Raw genomic sequence first — 22,081 nt, forward strand, 5'->3', positions numbered from 1 at the left:
GGTTTACATAGAAACTCTGCCAGGAAACCATAATGCCTTTTCATTTTAACCTTTTTATAATCCTAACAGAGGGTTTGTGGAAGATTTAGTGTATTTTGAGTTTAAAAATGCTTTCACTCTGTCTCAAGAACTCTGACTGGAAAAATTAATTCAAATTGGAGGGGCTGGGATCCTGTCCTTTGGATTATAATCTAGCAGAAAGGCTGTGAACAACGGTGGGTGAGGAAAGGGGAATTGCCAATTTGGGGAATCAAGCAGAGGTTTTGAAGGGCACCATTCTCTACCAAGATCTCAATAAGGATGAGGCAGAGAGACGATGCCCTAAATCTATGGAGAATGTAATGTGAGGTTAAAGTTGTCCCAGTTAACACTGCCTCACTATTAAGTTGCTGAACATACCCACCGAAAATCATGAACCTTTCTGTCATCCAACTGGTTGGCTGCCACTCCTCTAAACTAACAAGTAACGCTACTTCTTCCAGATGTTAGCAATTGCCATTTATGTAGTCAAAGCATAAGTATTCCCTGAACATGTCTGCCTCGTTGTTGTTGTGGGAATCAAAAACATTGAGCAACAGTGACAGGAGGGTTGACCCTCAGCTGGAAGATGACACTGCCAACAATGAGATGGCTTCCACGAATGTGAGGGAGAATTTCTTTCACATGTACTTACTTTACTGGAGAAAAGACAGTAGTAATAGCAAAACCATTACCTTGGCGCTTGATTAGGAATTTTCCTCCTTCACACTCCACCGCCTCAGCCGAGCTCCAAACCACTAGTATATCAAACCTTCGTTTTAACATTTTAAAATTACACGGTACATATATGTAATGGCTTGTGTCTGGTGAACTGATCCCTCCACTTTACCCCACATTAATGCAGTCACTCATCCTATCCGGCCTGGATTACTGCCTCAGCCTCCCTGCTGGCCTCCCAGCCTCCTGCCTCTCCCCACTCCAATCCATACTTCATTCCGCTGCCTGGATCGTTTTTCTACAAAAATGTTTAGTGCATGTCACCCCACTCCTCAAAAAAACTCCGGTGGTTGCCCATCCACCTCCACATCGAACAGAAACTCCTCACCATTGGCCTTAAAGCTCTCGACCATCTTGCCCCCTCCTTCCTCACCTCGTTACTCTCCTACTACGACCCAGCCCTCACACTTGGCTCCTGTAATGCTAACCTTCTCACTCTGCCTCGATTTCATCTAGCTCACTGCCTGCCTCTGGCCGGGAATGCCCTCCCTCCTCAAATCCGACAAACAGTTACTCACCCCCCCGCCTCAAAGCTTTATCAAAGGCACTTCTCCTCCAGTAGGCCTTCGCTAAGCACCCCTTTTCTCTTCTCCCGTTCCCTTCTGCATTGCTGTGACTTTCTCCCTTTGTACTTCCCCCCTTCCCAGCCTCACAGCACTTATGTACATACTGGTAATTTTTTATATATATATATATTAAGGTCAGTCTTCCCCCTCTAGACTGTAACTTCATTGTGGGCAAGGGATGTGTCTGTTTATTGTTGTATTGTACTCTCCCAAGTGCTTAATACAGTGCTCTGCACACAGTAAGCACTCAGTAAATATGATCGAATGAATCCATTCCTATGGGGAAATTGGATTCGCCCAACATTGTTTAGCTTAGAGTTGAATTTTTCAAGTCTATCCATAATCACTGTAGCATTCAAGTACTGACTTTGTGCCAAGCGTTGTGATTGGTTCAGTCCCCATCCCACATTGGGTTCACAATCTACGGCAGTGGGAGAGCAGTTACTTAATTCCCATTTTGCAGATGAAGAAACTGAGGCCCGTGAGGGGAAATAACTGGTCCGAGGTCACCCAACGGGCTAGTGACAAAGCCAGGATAAGGACCTGGGTCCCCTGGCTGGGAGTTCTCTGCTCCTCCCACTACAGTACACAGCTTCTCTATCAATACTATGGTGAGGAGTTGCCATGAGAAGCAGTGTGGCTCAGTGGAAAGAGCAGGGGCTTTGGATTCAGAGGTCATGGGTTCAAATCCTGGCTCTGCCAACTATCAGCTGTGTGACTTTGGGCAAGTCACTTAACTTCTCTGTGCCTCAGTTACCTCATCTTAAAGTGGGGATTAAAAACTGTGAGCCCCCCGTGGGACAACCTGATCACCTTGTAACTTCCCCAGCACTTAGAACAGTGCTTTGCACATAGTAAGTGCTTAGCAAATACCATCATTATTATTCCAGCGCTTAGAACAGTGCTTTGCACATAGTGAGCGCTTAATAAATGCCATTATTATTATTATCCACATCTAAGGAGAGCCGTGTAACATCAGTCAATGGCAGTATTTACTGAGTGCTCACCACACACAGGGAACTGAATTTGGTGGTGTAGAGAGTCACAAAGAGGATTAATCAGCAGAACAAGGCAAGGAATGAACGGGTTAGTCTGGAACTTAAGTAGTTCAGTAGTGCCACTCCTTATACTACCTACCCCAAAACTGACTCTGTAAAATGCTATTTTTTTCCCCAAATTTGGGGAGGGTCCCCTGAAATGTAGAACTCAGAGCACTTATCCCATGTGCCCTCTCTTATCAATGGTTAAAAGGGCAGTCGTAGCTGTGGTTGCTGTCTTCAGGGGATTTCCAGTTTTTAATGGACTTGGGGGACTTGGATGAAACCTGAAGAAATAACCTTGAAGATCAATCAATCAATCAATCGTATTTATTGAGCGCTTACTATGTGCAGAGCACTGTACTAAGCGCTTGGGAAGTACAAATTGGCATCACATAGAGACAGTCCCTACCCAACAGTGGGCTCACAGTCTAAAAGGGGGAGACAGCTATTGAAGATATTTCAGAAAAGGTGATGAGCAATACCACCGAAGTGAACCAAATTCTAGGGATGGCTTATGAATGTAATTGATTCCTTAGATCAGGGGTTGACACCCTTTTTGTAAAGCAGAGATGAAATGAATCCTTTGAACAGTTGGTGTGCAAAGAGCCAATTACACATTAACATAGCTTCTTTCATTGTGAATCTAATGGTTTTAAATACCTTTACAACCCTACAACCCCCACAAAAAGACACCTTATTTGTGACTACCAGGTTAACTAGATCTCCTGGGATGTACAAATATACAGGCATGCTAAGGAGAGTGTAAATAGATTCATAAATACCGGAAGGGATGATACGGCTCAGGATGATGGGAAATTAAGCTCGTTGGAGGTGGTGGGATTTGAATGTGGTAAGAGCTTTGGTCCATCTGGTTTGGGGAGGCAGGACTGTCCAGGCTGGGGGAACAGTGTGAGTGAGGGGATCAAGGTGGGAGGGACAAGAATGAGACAACTTTAGAAGGGTGGCTTGGAAGGAATGAAGAGCGTGAGTTGGGGAATAGTGGAAGAAAAGAGAAGGTAGGGAAGGTGGGGCCAGATGGAGAAGGGCTTTGAATCCAGCTGTAAGGGAGCACTGGGCCTAGTGGAAAGGGCACGGGCCTGGGTGGTAGAGGACCTGGGTTCTAATGTCAGCTCTGCCAATTGCTTGCTGTGGGACCTTGGGCAAGGCACTTTGGGCAAGGCTAGATCCCGAGGGTAGAGATCCTGTCTTTTAGCCCAGTTGTATTCTCCAAAGGGCTTAGTCCAGTAGATATTCAATAAATGCTATTGATTGATCGACAGTAGCAAGAGTTCCAACAGTTCCATCCCACAGTGCTCTGCACATAGTAAGCGCTCAATAAATACGATTGATTGATTCACTGTGCTTCAGTTCTCTTTTTCTCCCTCCTATCTTGACTGTGAGTCTCTTGCATTGGACGGACGGATGCAGTCTTGCATTGCATTGGACGGAGACTGTGTCCAACCTAATTAACTTGTATAGAGCATGGGTTTTGGAGTCAGAGGTCATGAGTTCAAATCCCGGCTCCGCCAACTGTCAGCTGTGTGACTTTGGACGAGTCACTTAACTTCTCTGTGCCTCAGTTACCTCATCCGTAAAATGGGGATTAAGACTGTGAGCCCCACGTGGGGCACCCTGATCACCTTGTAACCTCCCCAACACTTAGAACAGTGCTTTGCATATAGTAAGCGCTTAATAAATGCCATTATTGTTATTATTATTATTCTTAGAGAAGCAGCATGGCTCAGTGGAAAGAGCACAGGCTTGGGAGTCAGAAGTCATGGGTTCATATCCCGGCTCCACCACTTGTCAGCTGTGTGACTTTGGGCAAGTCACTTAACTTCTCTGTAAAATGGGGATTAAGGCTGTGAGCCCCAAGTGGGGCAACCTGATTACTTTGTATCTCCCCCAGTGCTTAGAACAGTGCTTGGCGCATAGTAAGCGCTTAACAAATGCCATCATTATTATTATTATCATTAAAACAGTGTTTAACACATAGTAAGTGCTTGACAAAAACCACAAAAAACTGTGGAGAGTTTTGAGAAGGAGAGATTTGGGCTGAGCAATGTTTTGGACAGATGACCCGTGCAGGGACATTGTGTATAGATTGGAGCAGGGAGAGGCTGTTGCCGGTAGTCTAGTCAGCCGAAGGAAGACCAGAGCTTATACTGGGGTGGAAACAGTTTGGGTGGAGATGAGAAAATGGAATCATCCACGTACCCATCTTTCTGCTCACCCCTTCCTCCGATCTGTAATAGATTTTGTATGTTTTCTGGGCTAGATCCCGAGGGTAGAGATCCTGTCTTTTAGCCCAGTTGTATTCTCCAAAGGGCTTAGTCCAGTAGATATTCAATAAATGCTATTGATTGATCGACAGTAGCAAGAGTTCCAACAGTTCCATCCCACAGTGTTCTGGCAGGAGGCAGTGAGAGTAGAATGTTGTCTGTGTCATCTTTCTCACCTGGGGCTCTGGACCATGGAGAGTCCACCCCTGCTCCTTATTACAACCTGAAACAGCAGGAAAAGGGACCGTGTTGACATGATAAATAATGACCCTCACCCTCTGAATCCTTTTCTCATGTCAATTGTAACTCATCCTTTTTCTTGGTGGTCTATATTTTATGCCCCAGTTCATGGCACTTGGCCCCTATTGAATTTCCCTCTGACCAGTGCCTGGGCCTCAGCTCCAGTAAAACGACGAGTGTTGGAAGGGCATTCTGGTGTGAATTATTGGGAAGTGAAAGGGTCCCCCTGACTGCATTGTGCCACCAGGCTGGACTTCACCCCAGTCTGAAGGGGCTCACAGAAGCTCGGGAGTAAGTGGGAAAAGGCCGCTGCAGAAATCCTGAGGGGTTGGAAGGAGGGCTGGGCACCGTTCGGCAGCCTGGGGCCTAGACAAAGGTGCACCAGCAGTGCCATCTTCTTCCGTACAGAGCCTGGCATGGCTCCAGTCAGGGGCCAGAGAGTGCAAGGAAGGTTGAGGGTGCGGACGAGGAAAGCCAGAGTCAGGCCTCCCTAACGAGAGGCATGGGAGAGTGGGGCTGGGCACTGGGCAGGGAAGCCTGGCCGCCCTCTGGCCCTGCTGCTCAGGACTAGATATTCATTCATTCATTCATTCATTCATTCAATCGTATTTATTGAGCGCTTACTGGGTGCAGAGCACTGTACTAAGCGCTTGGGAAGTACAAGTGGGCAACATACAGAGACCAACAATGGGCTCACAGTCTAGAAGGGGGAGACAGACAACAAAACAAAACATGTAGACAGGTGTCAAGTCATCAGAACAAATAGAATTAAAGCTAAATGCACACCATTAACAAAATAAATTGAATAGAAAATATGTACAAGTAAAATAAATAGAGTGATAAATTTGTACAAACATATATACAGGTGCTGTGGGGAGGGGAAGTAGGTAGGGCAGGGGGGATGGGGAGGAGGAGAGGAAAAAGGGCAGGTAAGATAGGGGCAGGTAAGACTGAGGTGGCACCAATACAGCAGGCAGGGCAACTATGCCTACTGTGTATGGGGGAGAATTGAACAGGGTGCTTGAGAAGGACCGTGACCTACTGAAAAGGGCACAGGCCTAGGGGTGAGGAGGATCTGGATTATAATTCTGAGTCTGTCACTTGCCTCCTATGTGGCCTTGGGCGAATCTCTTAATGTCCCTGTGCCTTCATTTTCTCACCCATAAAATGAGGACTTAATACCTGTTCTCCCTCTATTTAGAGTGTGAGCCCCATGTGGGACAGGGACTGTCTGACCTGATTTTCTTGTATATTCTTCAGTGATTATACTTCAGAACGGTGCTTGACACCAAGTGCTTATCAAATATCAGATTTATATATTTTTACGACTGATACTGATCCTCTCCTGAGTTTGTCCCCGCCAGCGCCCCCCTCTAATATTTTAAATGCTTAGGTTTATCTATAAGAAATATTTTTTACTTTCCTCTCTGAAGGTCACGACTGCTGATTTATCAAGGTCATTTTGAATTCCGTCCCCGTCTCTAAAGTGCTAGCGAGTCTGGAGAATTCGGTATCATCAGCAAAATGGATGAATATATCTTGATTCCTTCTAAGGGACTGAGATTTGAACCCAAGTTGAAAAGCAGGGTGTCTTTTGGATTAAGCATGGGCCTGTGTCAGAGCACCTGGTTTCTATCCAGGCTTTGCCCCTTGCCTCCTATGTGATCTTGGGCAAATCACTTAACTTCTTTATTCCTCAATTTCCTCAATTATAAATTGGGGAGTCAATACCTGTTCTCCAATTTACTTGACTGTGAGCCCCATATGGTACAGGGGTGGTAGATGGTCTAATTAACTTGTATCTACCTCAGGGTTTAGGAGAGTTTGGCACGTAGGAAGTACTTACATGGCTCAGTGGAAAGAGCACGGGCTGTGGAGACAGAGGTCATGAGTTCAAATCCCAGCTCCGCCAACTGTCAGCTGTGTGACTTTGGTCGTCACTTAACTTCTCTGTGCCTCAGTTACCTCAGCTGGAAAATGGGGATTAAAACTGTGAGCCCCCCGTGGGACAACCTGATCACCTTGTAACCTCCCCAGAGCTTAGAACAGTGCTTTGCACATAATAAGCACTTAACAAATACCATCATCATCATCACTTAACAAATACCATTAAATAATGCTCCTGAGCTCCCCCCCAATCAATTCATCAATGGTATTTACTGAGCAGAGTGCTGTACTAAGTGCTAGGGAAATTACATCAGTAAGTAGACATGATCCCAGGTAGTAGGGAGCAGCAGAGTTTAAAGATATGTACATAATAATAGTAATAACAGTATTTGTTACGTACTTACTAAGTGCCAAGCACTATTCTAAGCACTAGGGTAGATACAAGGTAATCAGGTTGTCCCACTTGAGGCTCACAGCCTTTATCCCCATTTTACAGATGAGGTAACTGAGGCACAGAGAAGTTAAGTAGCTTTCCCAGTGGCAGAGCCGGGATTAGAACCCACTCCAAAGCTTGTGCCCTTTCCACTAAATCATGCTGCTTCTCTGTATCACATAAGTGATATTGGAGGGATTGGTATTGAGTACCCAAGCACTAAAGTGGGGGAGAAGTGCTGGCATGGCAGATGGGAGTGAAATAGGATGGGCTGGTAAGAGAGGAATCAGGGAAGGCCTCCTGGAAATGTGATTTTGGTAGGGCTTTGAAGACGGGGAGAGTAGTGTTTGTTGGATGTGAAAGGGGAGGGAGATCCAGGCAGAAGGGAGGGTGTGAGCAAAGGGTTGACGGTGAGAGAGACGAGATTGAGGCCCAGTAAATGGGGTGGTGGTAAGAGGAGTCCTATGGTTTTTCCATTAGATCATGCCGCGTCTCCGTGTTGTCACGGCAAGAGTGCTGTGCCATTCACTGGCCTCCCGGTCGTCTGCCTCTCCCCTTTTCAGTCCAGTACTACGGGTTGTTTGCCGGGTAATCTTCTGGAAATGTCACTTGGTGCACACACTTGGAAAAGCAGCGTAGCTCAGTGGAAAGAGCACAGGCTTTGGAGTCAGAGATCATGGGTTCAAATCCCAGCTCCGCCAGCTGTCAGCTGTGTGACTTTGGGCAAGGCACTTAACTTCTTTGTGCCTCAGTTACCTCAGCTGGAAAATGGGGATTAAAACTGTGAGCCCCCCGTGGGACAACCTGATCACCTTGTAACCTCCCCATCACTTAGAACAGTGCTTTGCACATAGTAAGCGCTTAACAAAAACCATCATTATTATTATTGTTATAACTCAAAAACCTCCAGTAAGCCTCAGGCAAAAAAAATCCTTCAAATTGGCTTTGACTCTCAATCAATCAATGGTATTTATTGCATGTTTTTTGTGGGCAGAGCACTGTACTAAGTGTTTGGGAGAGTCTAGTACAACAGAGTTGGTAGTCACATTCCCTGGCCACCAGGAGCTTACAGCCTAGAGGGGGAGACATGTTAAAATAAACCATGGATAGTATTACTAGTAATAATAGTAGAAATAATAATTGTGGTATTTGTTAAGCACTTAAGTGCCAAACACTAGGGTAAATACAAGATAATCAGGTCCAACGTGGGACTTGCAATCTAAGTAGGAGAGAGAACAGGTATTGAATTCCTATTTTTTAGATAAGGGAAGTGAAGCACAGAGAAGTTAAGTAGCTTGTCTGGGATCGCGTAATAGGTACATGGTGGAGCCAGGATTAAAACCCAGGTCTTCCGACTCCCAAGTCCTTGCCCTTTCTATAAGGCCACACTGCCTCCTAGGTACAGAAATACTGTGGGATTGAAGGTGGGGTGACTATCAGGTGCTTAAAGGGGACAGATCCAAGGGCTTTAGAGGTGGCGTGGCTTGGAGGAAAGATCAGAGGTCAGTGGATCAGTAGACCTGGGTTCTAATCCCAGTTCAGTCACTAACCTGTTGAGAATCCTTGGTTAAGTCACTTAACTTCACAGAGCTTCAGTTTCCTCATCTATACAATGAGCATAAGGTACCTGCTCTCCCCACCTCTTAGATTGTGAGATGGGCAAGGGCTGATCTGATTTTCATGTATCTACATCACCCCTTAATACAGTGTCATGGCACATAGAAAGAGCTTCGTAAGTGCAATGCTAGTAATCATAAAAAAAGGTTAGTTCTTGCATTTTGGTTCTCTCCTTCAGCTGGCATTCTTTGCACTTCCCAAGTTCACAATCTAGCTCTTGCTCTCCACTCTCTGGCCTCTGGCCCCATGCCCCTATTGTTTCCCCAGCCTGGCATGTCCTCCACTAGCATGCCAATCCAGAGAAAAAAGGCTCTCCAAAAACCTCACCCCCTCCGGGAATCCTTTCCCAAACAACTCCCAACACCCCTGGTCCCCTTAACCTTCAACCCCTCTAGGTTTGGGGTTCATAACCATCCTTCAGAACTGGTATACACCCAGTTCTCCCTTAATGGGGGCATCGTGTTCTTCTAAAGCACCTCACGTGAAAGAACTCATGTTGGAGTACTCACTCAGGCACACAACTGACTCTTCGGATACCACGCCCCACTAAATCCAAAACAGATTTGATTCTCCAGACGATGTTCTTCCCCAGGTCCATGTTGGGAAATCTGGCCACCCCAAGGCCTCCTGCCTGGAAGGGGAACTAGAAATCCTAGCTACCCCTTGTATCAGCCTTGTTTCTTTCCCGGCCCTCATTGAAAGAGCGTGGGCCTATGAGTCAGGGGCCCTGGGAGTCAATTCCTGGATTTGCCACTTGCTTGCTGTGTGACCCTGAGCAAGTATTACACTTCTCTGTGCCTCAGTTTCCTCATCTATAAAATGGGGATTGAATACCTGTTCTCCCTCAACCCTTAGAATGTGACTCCTCTGTGAGATGGGGATTGTGCTTGATCTGCTAATTTTGTATCTGGCCCAACACTTATCATGGTACTTGACACATAGTAAACACCCAACAAATATTGCTGTAGTTATTGTTATTAATGTTATGAGATTGTGGTGGCTGAGAGTGAAAGCAGGAGACAGGACGGCCACCACTTTGGAAGGTGACCTCTCTGTGCCTCTGATTACCCGCCAAACCCAGCTAGACCCAGGGCTAAATCCTTTATTTGTTGTTGTTTTATTTTGTTTTTATGGTTTCTGTTAAGTGCCTTTTATGAACCGGGCACTGGAATAAGCTAATCAGGTTGGACTCAGTCCTGTTGCACCTGGGGCTCACAATCTTAATCCCCGCTTTACAAATGAGGTAACTGAGGCCCAGAGAAGGTAAGTGACTTGCCCAAGGTCACCCAGCAGCATTGCATAGTGGATAGAGCACACGTCTGGAAGTTGGAAGGATCCCCGTTCTGATCCCTGCTCTGCCACTTGTCTGCCGTATGACCTTGGGCCAGTCACTTCATTTCTCTGTGCCTTTTACCTTACCTGTAAAATTAAGACTTTGAGCCCCATGTGAGACAAAGACTGTGTTCAACATGATTATTTACCCCAGCGCTTAGAACAGTACTTGACACATAGTAAGCGCTTAACAAATACCATCGTCATCATCAAGTGGAGGAGTTAGAATTAGACTCCTCTGACTTTCACGCTTTTGTGCTTTTTCCTGTAGGTCATGCTGCTTCTCAAGCTTTTGGTGGAAACTTGATCCATGCTTGTGGCCAGAGACACTGAGGGTCCAAGAAGGGAGCTTCAGGTAGGAGATGCGACAATACCGGTTCATTCAGAGTGTCTTCTGACCAGGAGAAGGCTGGCGGCCAGGTGGATGCGGGAATTCCGTCTGTGGGAATTTGGCATTGCAGGTGACTGCAGGAGTGAACCAGCTCGATCGGTCAATCCGGCAATGGAACTGAACACTTTCTCTGTGCAGACCAGGTACGAAGTGCTAGGGAGAGGATAATACGGTATTTGCTATAATCCCTTCCCTCAAGAAGCTTAGAGTCCAGTGGGGCAGACATAGGGGAAGCATCAGAGTAGCGGGGTCCTTAACCCCTTCCTCAAAAGCCGGGAGTCTGAAAATGGGACGCAGCCCTGGCACTCAGTCTTGGGAACATGAGGGCAGAGCTGGCCACTGGCCAGAGCCAGGTTCCTTCTGCCCAGCCCCTGACTCCCCCCGATCAGGATGCATCCTCTCAGTGGACTGTATTTAATCCTCACCAGATCTCCTTTATTTTTTTTTCCTCGTTGCCGGGCTTGCGCTGGGCTGTAATTTTTCCCTCTGTGTAATCCATCACAGACACAATGTCGCTTGTGCAAATTAAAATGCACCTCGGAATAATAAAAAAGGGGCCTTTTTTTTCCCCTTCCTTCCCAGCAGCAGTTCCTCAACACAAACCATTTGTCTCTGGGCTGGAAGTCGAGAAATTAACTCAATCTGTGCCGTCCCCTAGCCCTCACCCACCTGCAGAGCTGGTGGCCGGGAGAGAGTTGGGTGGGCACTGTCTGCCAGTGGTGCTTCAGGTGTGTGGTGTCTCACCTTGCCAGGGCAGAGGCCTGTGCCCCAGCACTAAACCTCATATTATATTCTGCAGTTTCCCCTAGCTGAAATTTATGTTAACATCCGCCTCTCCCTCTAGATTGTAAGATGCTTGAGGGCAAGAATCACATCTGTTGACTTTAGCATTTTACTCTCCTAAGCACTTAGTTCAGTAAGCGCTCGATAAACACCATGGATCGATTGCCAGATCCCCTGGATTGTGTCTTGCCCAAACTCTGGTGCAATTTGGGGACTTCCCCAGAACAGAGGGCCCGCTGGAGCTTGAGAAGTGATTTTAAATAAGACCTGCTTCAAATAAGCCATCCTGTGCCATGCCCATGGTCCCTGGCAGGATCCCAAATTAACCTGTGGGGGTGGAAAATGGAGCGGGTCCAGCTGGGACTTCTCCACTCCCCCAGGGCCAAGTAAGGACAGTGATTGTCCTAGTAGCTACTGAGCAGTTGTTAAGCATGACACATTGAGGAGGAAAAGGGACGGAAACGGAGTTCACAGTCTAGGAGGTGGGGAGAGCAGATATCTGATCCCTGTTTTGCAGGTGAGGAAACAGGTCTGGATGTGCCCACGGTCACCCAGGAGGCCAGTGGCAGAGCTGGGAGGAGGCCCCAAGTCCTCCGACTCCCAGCCCCGTGCTCTAGATTTTGCTGAATTCCCCCTTGGGGAGGGTGATCGAGTAAACTGGTGAATGGAGAGTACTTTTATGACAGGTCAGCGGGAACGGAGGAGGCGATAGAAGTATATTCAGCATGATTCTACATATCTGTAATCATTAGTATTAATAATAATTGTGTTATTTCTTAAGTGGTCTGTTAACAAATATGTGCTTACTAGGTGCCAATTGATGTACTGAGAGTTGGAGTAGAGAAGCAGTGTGGCTCAGTGGAAAGAGAACGGGTTTTGGAGTCAGAGGTCATGGGTTCAAATACCGGCTCCGCCAACTGTCAACTGTGTGACTTTGGGCAAGTCACTTCACTTCTCTGTGCCTCAGTTACCTCATCTGCAAAATGGGGATTAAGACTGTGAGCCCCCCATGGGACAACCTCATCACCTTGTAACCTCCCCAGCGCTTAGAACAGTGCTTTGCATATAGTAAGCGCTTAATAAATACCATTATTATTATTATTATACAAGACCATCAGCTCCCACCTGGGGCTCCCAGTCTGTCAGAAGGAGAGAAGGTGTTGAATTCCCATTTTGCAGATGAGAGAACTGAGGCACAGAGAAGTTGAGTGACTTGCTCAAGGTCACACAGTTGGTACATGTGAAGCTGGCATTAGAACCCCAGCGCTTAGAACAGTGCTTTGCATATAGGAAGTGCTTAACAAATACCATAACCAAATGTGTGGTGAAAACAAAATGTAGGGAGAAGCAGCATGGCTCAGTGGAAAGAGCACAGGCTTTGGAGTCAGAGGTCATGGGTTCAAATCCCGGCTCCGCCAACTGTCAGCTGTGTGACTTTGGGCAAGTCACTTAACTTCTCTGTAAAATGGGGATGAAGACTGTGAGCCCCCCGTGGGACAGCCTGATCACCTTGTAACCTCCCCAGCACTTAGAACAGTGCTTTGCATATAGTAAGCGCTTAACAAATACCATAACCGAACCCAAGTCCGTGCCTTTCAGACTTCCTCATTCAGATCCTCCAGCTCTAGTCACACGGGGTTGCCAAGCAAGGAGAGTAACCACAGGAGGCTGCTGCCTAGAGCTCTTCCATCTGCGGGAGGCTGTCTGGGATAAGGAAGAAGTGGAAAATGAACCCAAAGTTGCAATTCTCTCCTTCCTTGGTGGGTGGGTTGGAGTGGTTGAGCGGGGTGGTGAAAGGGAAATCACCATTATTCTTAATCATTGCCTGACATGTTAGAATAATATGATTATTCGGTAGAATTCTAATTAGAGCTAATGAAGAATAATGGCTGTGCGAAGAGGGCTGGAGCGGATATGGATCTATCCGGTCGGAATGTATCCGGCCTTGGAGGAACGTGGGGCGGCCGGCCGTGGCCTGAGGGGTGTGAGGGTAGAAGTGGGGAGCTTTGAGGAGCAACTGGGTGTGTTCTGGTCAGCTGGTGGAGTAAAGTGCCTCTGGCTGGTGATCTGACCAGGGCAGGTGGTAGGGTATGAGTGATGGGATGGAGTACAGGGTGGGCCGGCCTCTATTCGCACATGACGTGCTGCTGTGTGTGGGCTCAGGAGAATTTTCTGGTCCAGGGAGGGGCTTCCACTAGGGGACCTGGGAAACTGAGTCAGGGACCCAGGCTGGAGAGGGCTGTGGCATCTGGGCAGCGCTCCAGCCTACCATCTCAATTTCATCAAGTGTCATGAGTCACGGAAGGGACCTGGAGCTAAGGTCAGAGTGGTTCACAACCATTCTCCCCCTCCTTCCCCTCCACCCCGGGATACTCGCTGACAAAGAGATAGTGCCAGCAAAGGGCTTTGCCCTCACTGGAGGAAAGGTGATGAGGCAAACTCTCTCTGTAGCTCTAAGACCTTTTGGACAACTGCCGCGTACCTGGCAAACTCCTTTCTGTACCCATGCCTGCCTGCCCCAGAGCAAAAATGGATTCTCTCAAACCAACTCCTCTCCTTTCCGTCCTGCTTCCCAGCTCTCTATCCCCACCTCTTGCTCCAAATGTATCTCTTACCCAGGACCTCCTGGCCACCATCATTGCCCTCCTGGTAGCCCTGGACTAGATCCTGAGGGACACCATGGAGGGGGAATCCTTAGTAACTGTGGGGCCTTTTAAGCTCCTACTACACACTAAGCTCTGGGTAGAATCAAGATAATCAGGTCGGAGAGCATCCCTATCCCACATGGGGCTCAGTCTAATTGAGTAAGCCAAACACTAGCCTGGGATGGTTTCGGGATGGACTTACCTGGAGGCAGAATCGGTGGTATTAACTGAGCACCTCTTGTGTTAAGAGCACTGTACTAAGCGCTTGGGAGAATACAGTACAGTAGAGTTGATGGACATCTTCTCTGCCCACAATGAGCACACAGTCTAGAGACCGAACACTACAGCACTCTGGACTGTTCGTCTTTGGCTACTCCATTTCATCGTGATTAAACTAGTCCTCCTTGGACAGCTTCTCCTGAGGGCTGGCCATTGATATGATGGACAACTGGGTTGTTTCTTGGTGCCCATTGTCAGTTTCAGCTGCTTGTAGTTCAGTGACTTCTGAAGGCCCACCGCCTACGAAAAACCAGATTAGTCAAGGCAGGAATTGGGCACTCTAAGGAAGATCTCTCTTTGTCCCACTTTCCCATCCTTCTCCTGCTCCTGCCACCAGTTTCCATGAGACTTGGAGGAAGGGGCTTGGAGACTGATAGGTGAAGTAACTTAATAGGTGGCAAAGCCCTTTTCACCATGGTCGCCTGGCAGTCCTCTGCCTGATAGGAGTGCTTCCAGCACTTAGAACAGTGCTTGGCACATAGTAAGTGCTTAACAAATGCCATTATTATTATTATTATTATTATTATTATTATTATTAATTATTTTGACACATCAGGGTCTTCCTCTGAGGCAAGCCCTGCCTTAACCCCCACTTCACCACTCCACCTTCCGTCTCCACTGTAAACTCATCGTGGGCAGGGAATGTCTGTTTATTGTTGTATTATATTGTACTCTCCCAAGCTCTTAGTACAGTGCTCTGCACATAGCGCTAAATAAATATGATTGACTGACTCCCATGCCAGACTGGACCCTAACGGAGAAGAAGTCACTATGCCTCCAAGTGGGGCTGAAGTCTCTCCCGACTGAGGTGGGAGGCCTGTCCTGGCTGACTTCCTGCTCCCCCTTCCTCCTTGCCCCCTTTAGGAAGATGCCCCCAAAAGGATGAATTAGCCCGTTGACTCTGAGCAGAAGTGACTCGATAGTCTGTGCATCTTTCGAAAGCAATGCACTGCCTTGTGCCCACGTCTTGCTATGTGCCAGCTTCATTGCTCTGACAGCATGAAGGATGTTTGGTTTTGTTCGCAGTGCTGTTATCATTTATCATTCTCTTGTAAAGATGAAACACTCCCTCTCCACCTTCACTCTCTGTGGTTCCCCTCCCCCCATTGAGACTCCTCATCTTCCTCCCTCAAAACTTGGCATTCCTGGACTAGACACCAGGGTGTCTGTCCCATATTTTTTTTCCCAGTCTCTTGTCGCCTGGGATGTCCTATGATGTCCTGACATTGTCCCGGGATTTGACTTTTTTTATGGTATTTGTTAAGCACTTCCTTTGTGCCAGGCACTGTACTAAGCAGTGGGGTTGATACAGGGTAAACAGGGTGGACACAGTCCCTGTCCCACGTGGGGTTCACAGTCTTAATTCCCATTTTACAGATGAGATAACGGAGGTTCAGAGAAGTGATTTGCCCTAAGTCACACAGCAGACAAGTGGTGGAGCTGGTATTGGGACCCAGGTCCTTCTGACTTCCAGCTGTGTGCTCCGTCCGTTAGGCCACACTGCTTCTCAGCAGGACTAGAGGTGAACGATCTGGAGCCTTGCAGCAAGAACAGTGAATCGCACTGGAGTGGTAAAACACAGAGACCAGCTTCAGTCTTCAAGCTTGTCACAAGGAAGCCGACCTTGGGGCTCTAGGTTGCACAATTCTGGGGACCTCTGTTAGAGGCATCATTAAATAATAGATGTGTGAGTGACCTTACCCACCTACTCTGCCTCAAGACAGTCCTAACCCGGAGACATCTCTGGCAGAAAGGAATGGAAGTTGGACAGAACTCTGGGTGGAATAGTCATGCCATTTTGATCCTCTGAGAGGATCAGAAGATGGAAAACTATAGACCAGACACTCTATTTATGTTCCTTCTATCAGTCAGTAACGGGGTCACCATCATGATAATTCTGGTGATCATGAGAATGATGGCCATGATGAAGCTTTGAGCGGCTCACATGAGTCGGTAGGGCCTGCGCCTGGGAGAGTCCTCTTGCGACCCTTCCCTGTCACTCTCTCTCTCTCTGAGCTCTCCTGTGGCAATATTCAAGTGAGGGCACACTGCAAAATGCAGTGTATTTCAGGGCCTGGGGAGAAATCAGGGGGCAGGAGCAGCGAAAAGCAGCGTGGCCTAATGGATAGAGAATGGGCCTGGGAGTTAGAAGGAGCTGGGTCCTTATCCTGGCTCCATCGCTTGTCTGCTGTGTGACCTTGGGCAAGTCACTTCACTTCTCTGTGCCTCAGTTACCTCATCTGTAAAATGGGGACAAAACCTCAGAGCCCCATGTGGGACAGGAACCGTGTCCAAACTGATTACCTTGTATTGTCGCGCTTAGAACAGTGCCTGGCCCATAGTAAGTGCTTAACAAATACCATTAAAACAAGAAAAGGCACTCGGGACACTGGCTAGAAGGGAAGAGAGCTGGTTGTCAAGAGTGGATTATAAGAAGAAGGAGGAGAGGGAAAAAAAGCACCTGGAGGGGAAATGGCCCATAAAGTGGAAAAGGGGAGTTGCTGCAGTTGAACCTGTGATGATATGAATCCAGTAATAATAATAATGGCATTTATTAAGTGCTTACTATGTGCAAAGCACTGTTCTAAGTGCTGGACCTCCTGTGTGCTAAGCATTGGGGTAGATTGAAGGCAGTCAGCTTGGACACCACAGTCCCTGTACCATGGACAAGCAGCATGACCTATTGGAAAGAGCACAGGTCTAGGAATCAGAGGTCTTGGGTTTCAATCTTAGCTCCAACACTTGGCTGATGTGTGACCTTGGGTATGTCACTCAACATCTCTGTGCCTCAGTTTTCTCATCTATAAAATGGAGATGCCAAACCTGTTCTCCCTCCGTCATAGACTGTGAGTCTCATGTGGGACAGGGACTGTTTCCAACCTAATTTTCTTGTATCTACCTCAGGGCTTACTTGGCATAGTGAAGACACTTAACAAGTACCATTATTATTATTATTATTATTAATATTACTGTGCTCAGCTTAGGTCCAGAGAACTTAAGTGACTTGCTCAACATCACACAGCAGTTGGGTGGTGGAACTGGGCCCAGAACTCAGGTCTTCTGATTCCCAGTCCCAAACGAGAGCAGAGAAAAAGAGGCGGGGGTGGAAGAGGGTGTGATGTTGGAGTGACTATCCAGAAGGCAGTGGGAAACAATGTCAATGCTAATAATAAATGTGGTATTTAAGCACTTTGGGCCAAGCACTATACTAAACTCTGGGGTAGATACACTATGCACATAGTAAGCGCTTAACAAATACCAACATTATTATTATAAACAGGTAGAACACAGCATCTATCCCACCAGGGGCTCACAACCTAAGGGAAAGGAAGAAAAGTCATTTTACATTACTGCAATTGCCTAGTGTCACTGCAACTGGAAGCAAGTGGTAGATCTGGGACTAGGACTAGATTTCCTGAGTCCCAGATCCATGTTCTAAACTCCGCCGGGCCATGCTGCTTCTCATGTCTGGCTCCCTACCCCTTCTCCACACAGCCTTAGGGCTGTATTCATTCAGTCGTATTTGTTGAGCACTTACTGTGTGCAGAGCACTGTACTAAGCGCTTGGGAAGTACAAGTTGGCAACTTGTTGACGGTCCCTACCCAACAGCGGGCTCACAGTCTAGAAGACTGTGTATGGTGCATTATCCTGTTGATGCCCTGTGGGTGAGCCCCAGTGGGGCAACCAGAATCAGTGGGAACTTGGAAGGGGCTCTCTAATTAAGAAATTAAGGCATTAAATGCTTATAAGCCCTGAAATAGACACATGCTATGAGATCAGACATAGCTCCTTCGCCACACACAGCTCATAACCTCACTTATCCCGTTTTAAGGATGAGGAAGCTAAAGATCAAGAGATGTTAAGCCCACGGTAGCACAGTAGGTGAGTGGCTGAGCATGGGGTCGAACCTGGCTCTCCTGACTCATCCTGTGCTCTGGTCCCTGGGTCCCGTGGCCATCCCTTCTCCCTCATCACCCTAGTGCAGGGCTCATATGTACGTATGAATGTGTGTGCTTGTGTGCGCCTGTGTGTATGGGACTGCGGGCCCTGAGGCCCAGCTCCCTGCAGGCTTTTATTAATCTTGGCCCAGGGGCCAGCTATCGGTTGTCCCGTCGCTGTTCTTGCTGGCCTGAGCCTAGCACACACTGCACTGATTAGGGGAGCGCAGAGTGACTTACAGGGGCCTTCCCTGCCCCGTCGTTGGCATTTGCATACAGTGATTGATGCTGAAATGTCATCTAAACACTGCCACATTTTGCATTTTAAACAAAGCAATTGCCAGAGAAGCATGGCCCGCTGCCGCCGCCGACAACTACGCTGTGGGAGAGATTCCTCCGAGCTCTGGTGGCCAAGCCCTCTCTTCACTTGGGAAACCTCTCCTTTCCGGCCCACAGACCGGGGGCCAGTCACTGGGACCTGGAGTCAGACAGCTGATTATCCTCGTGGAAAGAGCACGGGCCTGGGATCCAGGAGACCTGGGTTCTGATCCCAGGCCAGCCACTTGTCTGCTGTGACACTTTGGCCAAAGCACTCGACCTAATAATAATAACAATTATGCCATTTGTTAAGCACTTATTATGTACTAAGCACTGGGGCATATGCAAGAACATCGGGTTGGACACAGTCCAGTGTGTTTCTCTGTGCTTCCGTTTACTCATCTGTAAAACAGGAGTAATATACCTGATCTCCCATCTTCCTTAGATGATGAACCCTGTGTGGGACGCAGGTTGTGTCTGATCTGATTCTTGAATCTACCCTGGTGCTTAGCACTTTACAATACTGTTTTAATTGTTAAAAGTAACAGTAATAATGAAAACACAGCCAGCAGAATGTTGGGTGTAAGTTGGGTAGCAATCGATCGATAGTACTTATTGAGTGCTTACTGTGCGCATAGAACTGTACTAAGCATTTGGGAGAGTAGAACAGAGTTGGTAGATAGATTCCCTGCCCACATCGAGCTTAAAATCTAGATGGGGAGGCAGCCATTAATATGTCTAAAACTGAACTCCTTATCTTCCTTCCCAAACCCGGCCCTCTCCCGGACTTTCCCATCACTGTTGACGGCACTACCATCCTTCCCATCGCACAAGCCCGCAACCTTGGTGTCATCCTCGACTCTGCTCTCTCGTTCACACCTCACATCCAATCCGCCACCAAAACCTGCCGGTCTCAGCTCCGCAACATTGCCAAGATCTGCCCTTTCCTCTCCATCCAAACCACTACCCTCCTCGTTCAATCTCTCGTCCTATCCCGACTGGATTACTGCATCAGTCTCCTCTCTGATCTCCCATCCTCTTGTCTCTCCCCACTTCAATCTGTACTTCATGCTTCTGCCCGGATCGTCTTTGTGCAGAAATGCTCTGGGCATGTTATTCCCCTCCTCAAAAATCTCCAGTGGCTACCAATCAACCTACGCATCAGGCAAAAACTCCTCACACTCGGCTTCAAGGCTGTCCATCACTTCGCCCCCTCCTACCTCATCTCCCTTCTTTCCTTCTCCAGCCCAGCCCGCACCCTCCACTCCTCTGCCGCTAATCTCCTCACCGTGCCTCGTTCTTGCCTGTCCTGCCGTCGACCCCCGGCCCACGTCCTCCCCCTGGCCTGGAATGCCCTCCCTCTGCACATCCGCCAAGCTAACCCTCTTCCTCCCTTCAAAGCCCTACTGAGCGCTCACCTCCTCCAGGAGGCCTTCCCAGACTGAGCCCCCTCCTTCCTCTCCCCCTCCCCATCCCCCCGCCTTGCCTCCTTCCCCTCCCCAAAGCACTTGTATATATATATAGAGAGAGAGAGAGAGAAATAAATATGTACAAACATATATATAATATATAGAATAAAATAGATATAAATATATATATATATTTATATAAACATATATATGTGTTTGTACATATTTATTACTCTATTTATTTTACTTGTACATATTTATTCTATTGATTTTATTTTGTTAATATGTTTTATTTTGTTGTTCTGTCTCCCCCTTCTAGACTGTGAGCCTGCTGTTGGGTAGGGACCGTCTTTATATGTTGCCAACTTTAACTTCCCAAGTGCTTAGTACAGTGCTCTGCACACAGTAAGCACTCAATAAATACTATTGAATGAATGAATAAATGAAATAATTTACAGTTATGAACATAGCAGCAGTAAAAAGGCAGGGGTTTTTTGGGCCTGGGCTGAGCTATTAAGCTCAGCTTTTCTGTTCCGGGACCCTTATTTTGTGGGGGGAGGAGGACAGTTCGTAGTGGGACCCTCCACGTGTAGTGTGCATACTGGGGGGGCTGAACTATTCTCCCCTATCCCCTGTGAGTTTGGTGTCTTGCAACCTATAAAAGGTTCCATTTGTCCCCAGGTAAGGCCACAGAGTGAGCCCAGGGCAGTGACGACAACCTCTCTGCTCGGCTTGGGTGGGAACTGGGCTTGGGGACAAGCATGGTGACAAGCAGCCACAAAGCACTCAGGGCTGCAGCTGGGGCAGGTGCTACTGCAGCTGGGGAGATAGTGGGAGATTCATAGTTGCCCTGGGATGGAAGGACAGAGCCGCTAACACAGTGACCACCCCCCCGCCCCCAAGAGTGCAGGCTGCCCCTCTATTCTGCTGGACTTCAGAGCCTTAGTGACTTATCTAACTGCATCTGCTACTGTATCTGACTTGTTTTAGTGGGGACTCCCCCTGGAGAAAAGCTCTAGGAAAGTGTAGAATCAGTGCAGTTTTGCAAAATAGCGCGTGCGTCTCCTTGCCTGGTGTTTGGGAGTGGCTTGGTGTTCATTCATTCATTCAATTGTATTTATTGAGTGCTTACTGTGTGCAGAGCACTGTACTAAGCGCTTGGGAAGTACAAGCTGGCAACATATAGAGACGGTCCCTACCCAACAACGGGCTCACAGTCTAGAAGTTCACCCTACTAGGTCCTAGGAAGCCCCTGTCCGGCCAGCGGTGCAGGCCCTCATTCAACCTTGGGAATACACTAAAGGTCATTCGGATATTTGCCCAGAAATACCAGTTTTTCTACTGATATTTCACCTACTACTAATGATGATGAAAATGATGACTGTGGCATCATCACTGACTGCGTGCCAAGCATTGCAGCAAGTGGTGGCACAAGATTGTCAGGTCAGACCCGGCTCCTGTCCCACATTCAGGGCTCACAATCTAAGGGGGAGAAGAACAGGAATTTTCTCCCCACTTTGCAGATGAGGAAACTGAGGCACAGTGAAATGACTTGCCCAAGGCCACAGAGTAAGTCAGTGCTGACTCTCACGCCTATGCCCTCTCCACTAGGCTTCAGTGCTTCCCTGATAGACCATGTGCAAACCAATCATGAGAGACTTGCGTCTTGTCCTTTCAGTGCTAAAAGTCACTGCTCAGTTTCCTCTACTTTTCAACCTCAAAACCTCTGGCAACTTGTTCAGCTCTGTGCCAGCCCTCGAAAGGGGAAGGGACCATGACAATTTCTCCCCTAGGGAAGCCCACAACAGGACAGAGAGAAGAAAGGATGAGACGGAGCTTGAAAACCTCACCCAGATCCTGGGAAAAACAAGGTTTTGGGAGCTTTGTATCTACCCCAGTGCTTAGTAAGAGCTTAACAAATACCACTCACCCTAACTCTCAGACATGGATCCTAGCCTGTTTGAGCTCTTAGAAAAACAGCGTGGTGTCGTGGGTAGAGCACGGGCCTGGGAATCGGAAGGTCATGGGTTCTAATCCCGGCTCTGCCACCAGTCTGCTGTGTGACCTTGGGCAAGTCACTTCATTTCTCTGTGCCTCAGTTACCTCATCTGTAAAATGGGGATTGAGACTGGGAGCCCCACATGGGACAGGGACTGTGTCCAAC

Source organism: Tachyglossus aculeatus, chromosome 1 (assembly GCF_015852505.1).
Source record: "Tachyglossus aculeatus isolate mTacAcu1 chromosome 1, mTacAcu1.pri, whole genome shotgun sequence".
NCBI lineage: Eukaryota > Metazoa > Chordata > Mammalia > Monotremata > Tachyglossidae > Tachyglossus > Tachyglossus aculeatus.